Here is an 8,365-nt window from a genome sequence, read left to right on the forward strand (position 1 = left end):
CGCCTTGAATCTGTAGGAGAAGAAGACGACTTAATAGCCTCGCATCTTCTAGGGAGGAAGGCGACTTAATAGCCTTGCATCTATTGGGGAAGAAGGCGACTTAATACCCTTGCATCTATTGGGGAAGAAGGCGACTTAATAGCCTTGCATCTATTGTGGAAGAAGGCGACTTAATACCCTTGCATCTATTGAGGAAGAAGGAAACTTAATAACCTTGCATCTATTGGGGAAGAAGGTGACTTAATAGCCTTGCATCTATTGGTGAAGAAGGCGGTTTAATAGCCTTACATCTATTGGGAAAGAAGGCGGTTTAATAGCCTTACATTTTCTGGGGAAGAAGGCGACTTAATAGCCTTGCATCTATTGGGGAAAAAGGCGACTTAATAGCCTTGCATCTATTGGGGAAAAAGGCGACTTAATAGCCTTGCATCTATTGTGGAAGAAAGCGACTTAATAGCCTTGCATCTATTGGGGAAGAAGGCGACTTAATAGCCTTGCATCTTTTGGGGAAAAAGGCGACTTAATAGCCTTGCATCTATTGGGGAAAAAGGCGACTTAATAGCCTTGCATCTATTGGGGAAAAAGGCGACTTAATAGCCTTGCATCTATTGGGGAAAAAGATGACTTAATAGCCTTGCATCTATTGGGGAAGAAGGCGACTTAATAGCCTTGCATCTATTGGGAAAAAAGGCGACTTAATAGCCTTGCATCTATTGGGGAAGAAGGCGACTTAATAGCCTTGCATCTATTGGGAAAAAAGGCGACTTAATAGCCTTGCATCTATTGGGGAAAAAGATGACTTAATAGCCTTGCATCTATTGGGGAAGAAGGCGACTTAATAGCCTTGCATTTATTGGGGAAAAAGGCGACTTAATAGCCTTGCATCCATTGGGGAAAAAGGCGACTTAATAGCCTTGCATCTATTGGGGAAAAAGGCGACTTAATAGCCTTGCATCTATTGGGGAAGAAGGCGACTTAATAGCCTTGCATCTATTGGGAAAAAAGGCGACTTAATAGCCTTGCATCTATTGGGGAAAAAGATGACTTAATAGCCTTGCATCTATTGGTGAAGAAGGCGGTTTAATAGCCTTACATCTATTGGGAAAGAAGGCGGTTTAATAGCCTTACATTTTCTGGGGAAGAAGGCGACTTAATAGCCTTGCATCTATTGGGGAAAAAGGCGACTTAATAGCCTTGCATCTATTGGGGAAAAAGGCGACTTAATAGCCTTGCATCTATTGTGGAAGAAAGCGACTTAATAGCCTTGCATCTATTGGGGAAGAAGGCGACTTAATAGCCTTGCATCTTTTGGGGAAGAAGGCGACTTAATAGCCTTGCATCTATTGGGGAAGAAGGTGACTTAATAGCCGTGCATCTATTGGGGAAGAAGGCGACTTAATAGCCTTACATCTTCTGGGGAAGAAGGCGACTTAATAGCATTGCATCTATTGGGGAAGAAGGCGATTTAATAGCATTGCATCTATTGGGGAAGAAGGCGACTTAATAGCCTTGCATCTATTGGGGAAGAAGGCGGTTTAATAGCCTTGCATCTATTGGGGAAGAAGGCGACTTAATAGCCTTGCATCTATTGGGGAAGAAGGCGACTTAATAGCCTTGTATCTATTGGGGAAGAAGGCGACTTAATAGCCTTGCATCTATTGGGGAAGAAGGCGACTTAATAGCCTTGCATCTATTGGGGAAGAAGGCGACTTAATAACCTTGCATCTATTGGGGAAGAAGGCGACTTAATAGCCTTGCACCTATTGGGAAAGAAGGCGGTTTAATAGCCTTGCATCTATTGGGGAAGAAGGCGACTTAATAGCCTTGCATCTATTGGGGAAGAAGGCGACTTAATAGCCTTGCATTTATTGGGGAAAAAGGCGACTTAATAGCCTTGCATCTATTGGGGAAAAAAGCGACTTAATAGCCTTGCATCTATTGGGGAAAAAGGCGACTTAATAGCCTTGCATCTATTGGGGAAGAAGGCGACTTAATAGCATTGCATCTATTGGGAAAAAAGGCGACTTAATAGCCTTGCATCTATTGGGGAAAAAGATGACTTAATAGCCTTGCATCTATTGGTGAAGAAGGCGGTTTAATAGCCTTACATCTATTGGGAAAGAAGGCGGTTTAATAGCCTTACATTTTCTGGGGAAGAAGGCGACTTAATAGCCTTGCATCTATTGGGGAAAAAGGCGACTTAATAGCCTTGCATCTATTGTGGAAGAAAGCGACTTAATAGCCTTGCATCTATTGGGGAAGAAGGCGACTTAATAGCCTTGCATCTTTTGGGGAAGAAGGCGACTTAATAGCCTTGCATCTATTGGGGAAGAAGGTGACTTAATAGCCGTGCATCTATTGGGGAAGAAGGCGACTTAATAGCCTTACATCTTCTGGGGAAGAAGGCGACTTAATAGCATTGCATCTATTGGGGAAGAAGGCGATTTAATAGCATTGCATCTATTGGGGAAGAAGGCGACTTAATAGCCTTGCATCTATTGGGGAAGAAGGCGGTTTAATAGCCTTGCATCTATTGGGGAAGAAGGCGACTTAATAGCCTTGCATCTATTGGGGAAGAAGGCGACTTAATAGCCTTGTATCTATTGGGGAAGAAGGCGACTTAATAGCCTTGCATCTATTGGGGAAGAAGGCGACTTAATAGCCTTGCATCTATTGGGGAAGAAGGCGACTTAATAACCTTGCATCTATTGGGGAAGAAGGCGACTTAATAGCCTTGCACCTATTGGGAAAGAAGGCGGTTTAATACCCTTACATCTTCTGGGGAAGAGACGACTGAATAGCCTTGCATCTATTAGGGAAGAAGGCGACTTAATAGCCTTGCCTAACCTTACATGCGTAACCTTACTTTTTCTAAGAAAGAAGGCGACTTAATCGCATTAAATCTGTTGGAGAAGAAGGTGTCATAATAGCCTTACATCTTCTAAGGAAGAAGGCGACTTAATCGCATTGAATCTGTTGAAGAAGAAGGCGACTTAATAGCATTACATCTTCTAAGGAAGAAGGCAACTATTAGCCTCGCATCAATTAAGGAAGAAGGCGACTTAATAACCTTGCGTCCATTAGGGGAGAAGGCGGTTTAATAGCCTTGCTTTTATTAGGGAAGAAGGTGACTTATTACCCTTGCATCTATTAGGGAAGAAGGCGACATAATAGCCTTGCCTTGCATCTTTTGGAAGAAGGCGACTTAATAGCCTTGCATCTACTAGGGAGGAAAACGATTTAATAGCCGTGCATCTTCCATTCTATTTTTTTTTTTTCGAGTGTATCTTCAAATATTCCCACAACATCAACGATGTTTTGGCGGAAATGTTCTATGCTGGCCACATAACATATTGTTTAGGGGGATGTTGCAAAACGATTTATCCTTCCAATCAACCAATCGACAAGCAATCACCATATCAATATCTTAAAGGCTTTGCCTCGTGTTTATATCCCTTTGGTGATACTTCTTTTCTTATAGACGATTACAAAATAAAAAGAGGTATAAATAAGGTCGCCAAATACATTTCCCAGCCTTACAATCTTACAAGATGTTAAGATTTCTGGTGTCCTTTTTTACAAAAGCAACAAAAAACTGTTCTTTGGCACCACTTGCCATGACATTTGATTCATGTGATATGTATATTTATTTATTGGCTCCCCCATCTATGCCATCAATTCTTTCCATGCAAATCGACAATCCTTTTTTCCCACACAAACACACGCACCTTTCACATCACATCTTTGACTATTACATATCCCATGCAAGGATTTTATTGTCATGACAAGTAATGCCACATTACACCCATCCACACATTTCTGGCCATCATATTTTGCCATCGATAAATTCATCTTCTTTGACGATATAACCTGGCTGCCTGGCATCTTAGAATTGTAGCTTCCTTCCTATTTTCCTTTTGCTTTTTGTTTGCAAAGTTCAATTCAATTTCATAAAAGGACATTTTCTTCGGATATGAATTGTCACTCACCAGAGCGCCTTGTGAGCTGAAACGAAATCATTTATTCATGTTTGATGGCTTATTGAATATTTATTTATGGTTAATACCTTCCTTTTGTGTGTTAGATAGGTTAGACATCTAATGGTCACATTTAAGGATTTTTCTTGTGGAGAACATCTGTTAGATATCAAAAATGTTCACATGCAAATAATTGACATGAATGATTAGTATTAGGCCGAAACCATAGAGTCCACTAAACGTGGATATTTAAGGATATTTCACAGGACCGAATATTCTAGGAATCTATATTTTTTAAGCCGCCGATTATGTCGCCTAAAATCACCTTCGGGGAGTAAGGCGACGGAAAATATTCTTAGCCCACGATTACAATGGTTTCTAAGACGATCAACACATCTATATCCTATGCTTTTATTCTAGACCAACAAGACAATGATAAAATGGAACTGGCAAAAATCGTTGACATCGATAGTTTATCGATCCTATGTATTGAAAGTCACTATCGATTGATAGTTTTTCTATAGATATTACACTGTGAACCGACATTTTGGGGCAGGGATAATTCCTCTTGGGGGTGAAAGCCCTTGGTGCGTATATTAAGAATCCCGAAGGACAGATCCGCCGTGAATCGAACTTCCGAGTTATGGCGTGATGAAATTTCTGCTGAAGACCCTGTAAGGCATCTGAAATTAGCGTTATACCTAAAATTTTCTGTGCGACATTTTTGCAGAACATTTCGAAGCTGAAAAACGTCATCTTGTGGTACTTTTATAGCGGTTCTTAAAATAAAGAACGAAATAGACATTGAAGGATGCGAGTTAGAGGGTCGAAATGCTCTACGAAAATAATCCTCATTCGATTTGACAGATGACATGTCATCTCATAAATAAACTAAAACAACAGTTAACAAAGATATAACGCTAATTTCAGATGCCTTACAGGGTCTTTAGCAGAAAATTCATTACGCCATAACTCGGAAGTTCGACTCACGGCGGATCTGTCCTTCGGGATTCTTAATATACTAACCAAGAGCTTTCATCCCCAAAAGGAATAATCTCTGCCCTAGATTTTCACCTCCACTTTGTGTCACAGTGTTATCGGACGAAATATGAGTTCTTGCATGAGTATGTGGTTTCACCAGGATCATTTTATAGGGGCTATCTTGATTCTGTTATATAGATGGTGAAAATTTGCCACACCAGCTCTAACCTTTAGTATTTCGTTAGGATTCCCTTCGCCGGTGGATGAAATGTCGCTCAACCAATTGAACAGCATCTATCGAATTATCAAGACCTTTCTCTCATGGTCGGATTTTCAGTGGCTAGAAAACTAGTACATAGCCCAATCTCCTGTTTAGTATTTTGTTGAGTACTCTTAGAGGCCTCAGTTCCACTGTGGTTAAGACTAAAGTCCCCAATCAAGATATGAGTTAATTTCTATTGTAAAGATATTTTGGAAAAAATGACTGTAACATTATCGATAGTTTGAAGGCGAAATATCGAAACTATATAATGTTGCGTAAATCGATAGTTTGCCAGATTTATGAGAAAATAACTACTGCAAATCATAATCTGCTTCAAAGCCATATGAAATTCTGACCCCAGTGACACTCATTGGCGGTGCTAATCCGGTGGAGAATTGATTTAAAGTTCAAGATGACGTTAGGAGTACCATTGCCTTCACAGCCCAGTTATGCTTTCCTTGACAAGGAGTTCAATGTTTATCTACAGCTGCAAGTGGGTAAATGTTTATAAACATCCTTTGGATAACGTAAATATTATCATCATCTGAATAACGTAGGCGACTTATTATTATCATCTGTATAACTTATATATCCTATTAGCATCGTTTGGATAACGGAGATAATTTATTATCATTTCTATAACGTGGATTTATTATAATCTTTAGATAACGTTGACAGCCAATTTTCAACGTGCATCACTTATTGCCATCATTTGGATGACGTGGATAACCTATAATCATCATTCTGATGACACGGATAACATATAACATAATTTGGATAACGATGATAATTTATTATCATCATTTGTACAATTAGGATAACTTGTTAATATATCTGGATAACGTGTTATCCTATTAACCTATTATCATCATTTGGATAACATGAAGAAGCTCTTATCATAATTTTTATGAACTGGATAACTTATTATTATAATATCGATAGCGTGGATAACCTATTATCATCATTTGCATAACGTGGATAACCTATTATCATCATATGGATAACGTGGATAACCTATTATCATCATTTGCATAACGTGGATTACATATTATCATCATCTGGATATCGTGGATAACCTATTATCATCATTTGCATAACGTGGATTACATATTATCATCATCTGGATATCGTGGATAACCTATTATCATCATTTGCATAACGTGGATAACCTATTATCATCATTTGGATAACATGAAGAACCCCTTATCATAATTTTCATAAAGTGGATAACTTATTATCATAATATCGATAGCGTGGATAACCTGTTATCATCATTTGCATAACGTGGATAACCTATTATCACCATCTGGATAACGTGGATAACCTATTATGATCATTTGCATAACGTGGAAAACCTATTATCATTATCTGGATAACGTGGACAACCTGTTATCATCATTTGGATAATGCGGATAACATTTTATCAACATTTGCAGAACGTGGATAACTTATTATCATCATCTGGATAACGTGGATAACCTATTATCATAATTTGCAGAACGTGGATAACCTATTATCATAATTTGCAGAACGTGGATAACGTATTATCATCATTTGCATAACGTGGATAACCTATTATCATCATTTAGATAACTTGGATAACCTATTATCATCATCTGGATAACGTGGATAACCTATTATCATCATTTGGATAACTTGGATAACCTATTATCATCACTTGAATAACGTGGATAACCTATTATTGTAATTTGGATAACGTGGATAACCTATTATCATCATTTGAATAACGTGGATAACCTACTATCATCATTTGAATAACGTGGATAACATATTATCACCATTTGTAGAACTTGGATAACCTATTGTCATCATCTGTATAACGTGGATAACCAATTATCATCGTTTGGATAACGTGGATAACATATCATCATTTGCAGAACGGGGATAACATATTATCATCATTTGCAGCACGGGGATAACATAACGTGGATAACATATTATCACCATTTGTAGAACTTGGATAACCTATTGTCATCATCTGTATAACGTGGATAACCAATTATCATCGTTTTGATAACGTGGATAACATATCATCATTTGCAGAACGGGGATAACATATTATCATCATTTGCAGAACGGGGATAACATATTATCATCATTTGGATAACATGGATAACCTATTATCATCATTTGGATAATGTGGATAAGATATTATCATCATTTGCAGAACTTAGGTAACCTTTTATCATATTATCATCATTTGGATAACGTGGATAACCTATAGTCATCATTTGGATAACTTGGCTAACCTATTATTATCATTTGCAGAACGTGGATAACCTATTACCATCATTTTGATAACGTGGATAACCTATAATCATCATTTGGATAACTTGGCTAACCTATTATTATCATTTGCAGAACGTGGATAACCTATAATCATCATTTGGATAACTTGGATAACCTATTATTATCATTTGCAGAACGTGGATAACCTATTATCATAATTTGGATAACGTGGATAACCTATTATCATCATTTGCGGAACTTGGATGACCTATTATCATCATCTGGATAACGTGGATAACCTACTATCATCATTTGGATAACGTGGATAACCCATTATCATTTCTTGGATAACAGGGATAACCTATTATCATCATTTGCAGAACTTGGATAACCTATTATCATCATCTGGATAACGTGGATAACCAATTATTTTCGTTTGGATAACGTGTATAGCCTATTATTATCATTTGCAGAACGTGGATAACCTAATATCATCATTTGAATAACGTGGATAACCTACTATTATCATTAGAATAACGCGGATAACCTATTATCACCATTTGAATAACGTGAATAACCTATTATCATCATTTGCAGAATGTGGATAACATAGTATTTTCATAGGGATAACTTGGATTACTTATTATCATCATTTGGATAACGCGAATAACCTATCATAGTAATGTGGATAACAAGGATAATACAATTTTAATGTGAATCCAAGTGATGATATCATAATTTGGATAACAATTATGTTTAACGTGAATAACCTATTATCATAATTTTGATAACGTGGATAACTCACTATCATCATTTGGATAACTTGAATAAAATATTACAGAGATTTTCATAATGTGGATAAAGTGGTGAAATGTTCGCTTATTAATAGAACAAA

This window comes from Musca autumnalis, unplaced genomic scaffold (genome assembly GCF_047663935.1).
Source record: "Musca autumnalis isolate F117 unplaced genomic scaffold, ASM4766393v1 scaffold_2, whole genome shotgun sequence".
Lineage (NCBI taxonomy): Eukaryota > Metazoa > Arthropoda > Insecta > Diptera > Muscidae > Musca > Musca autumnalis.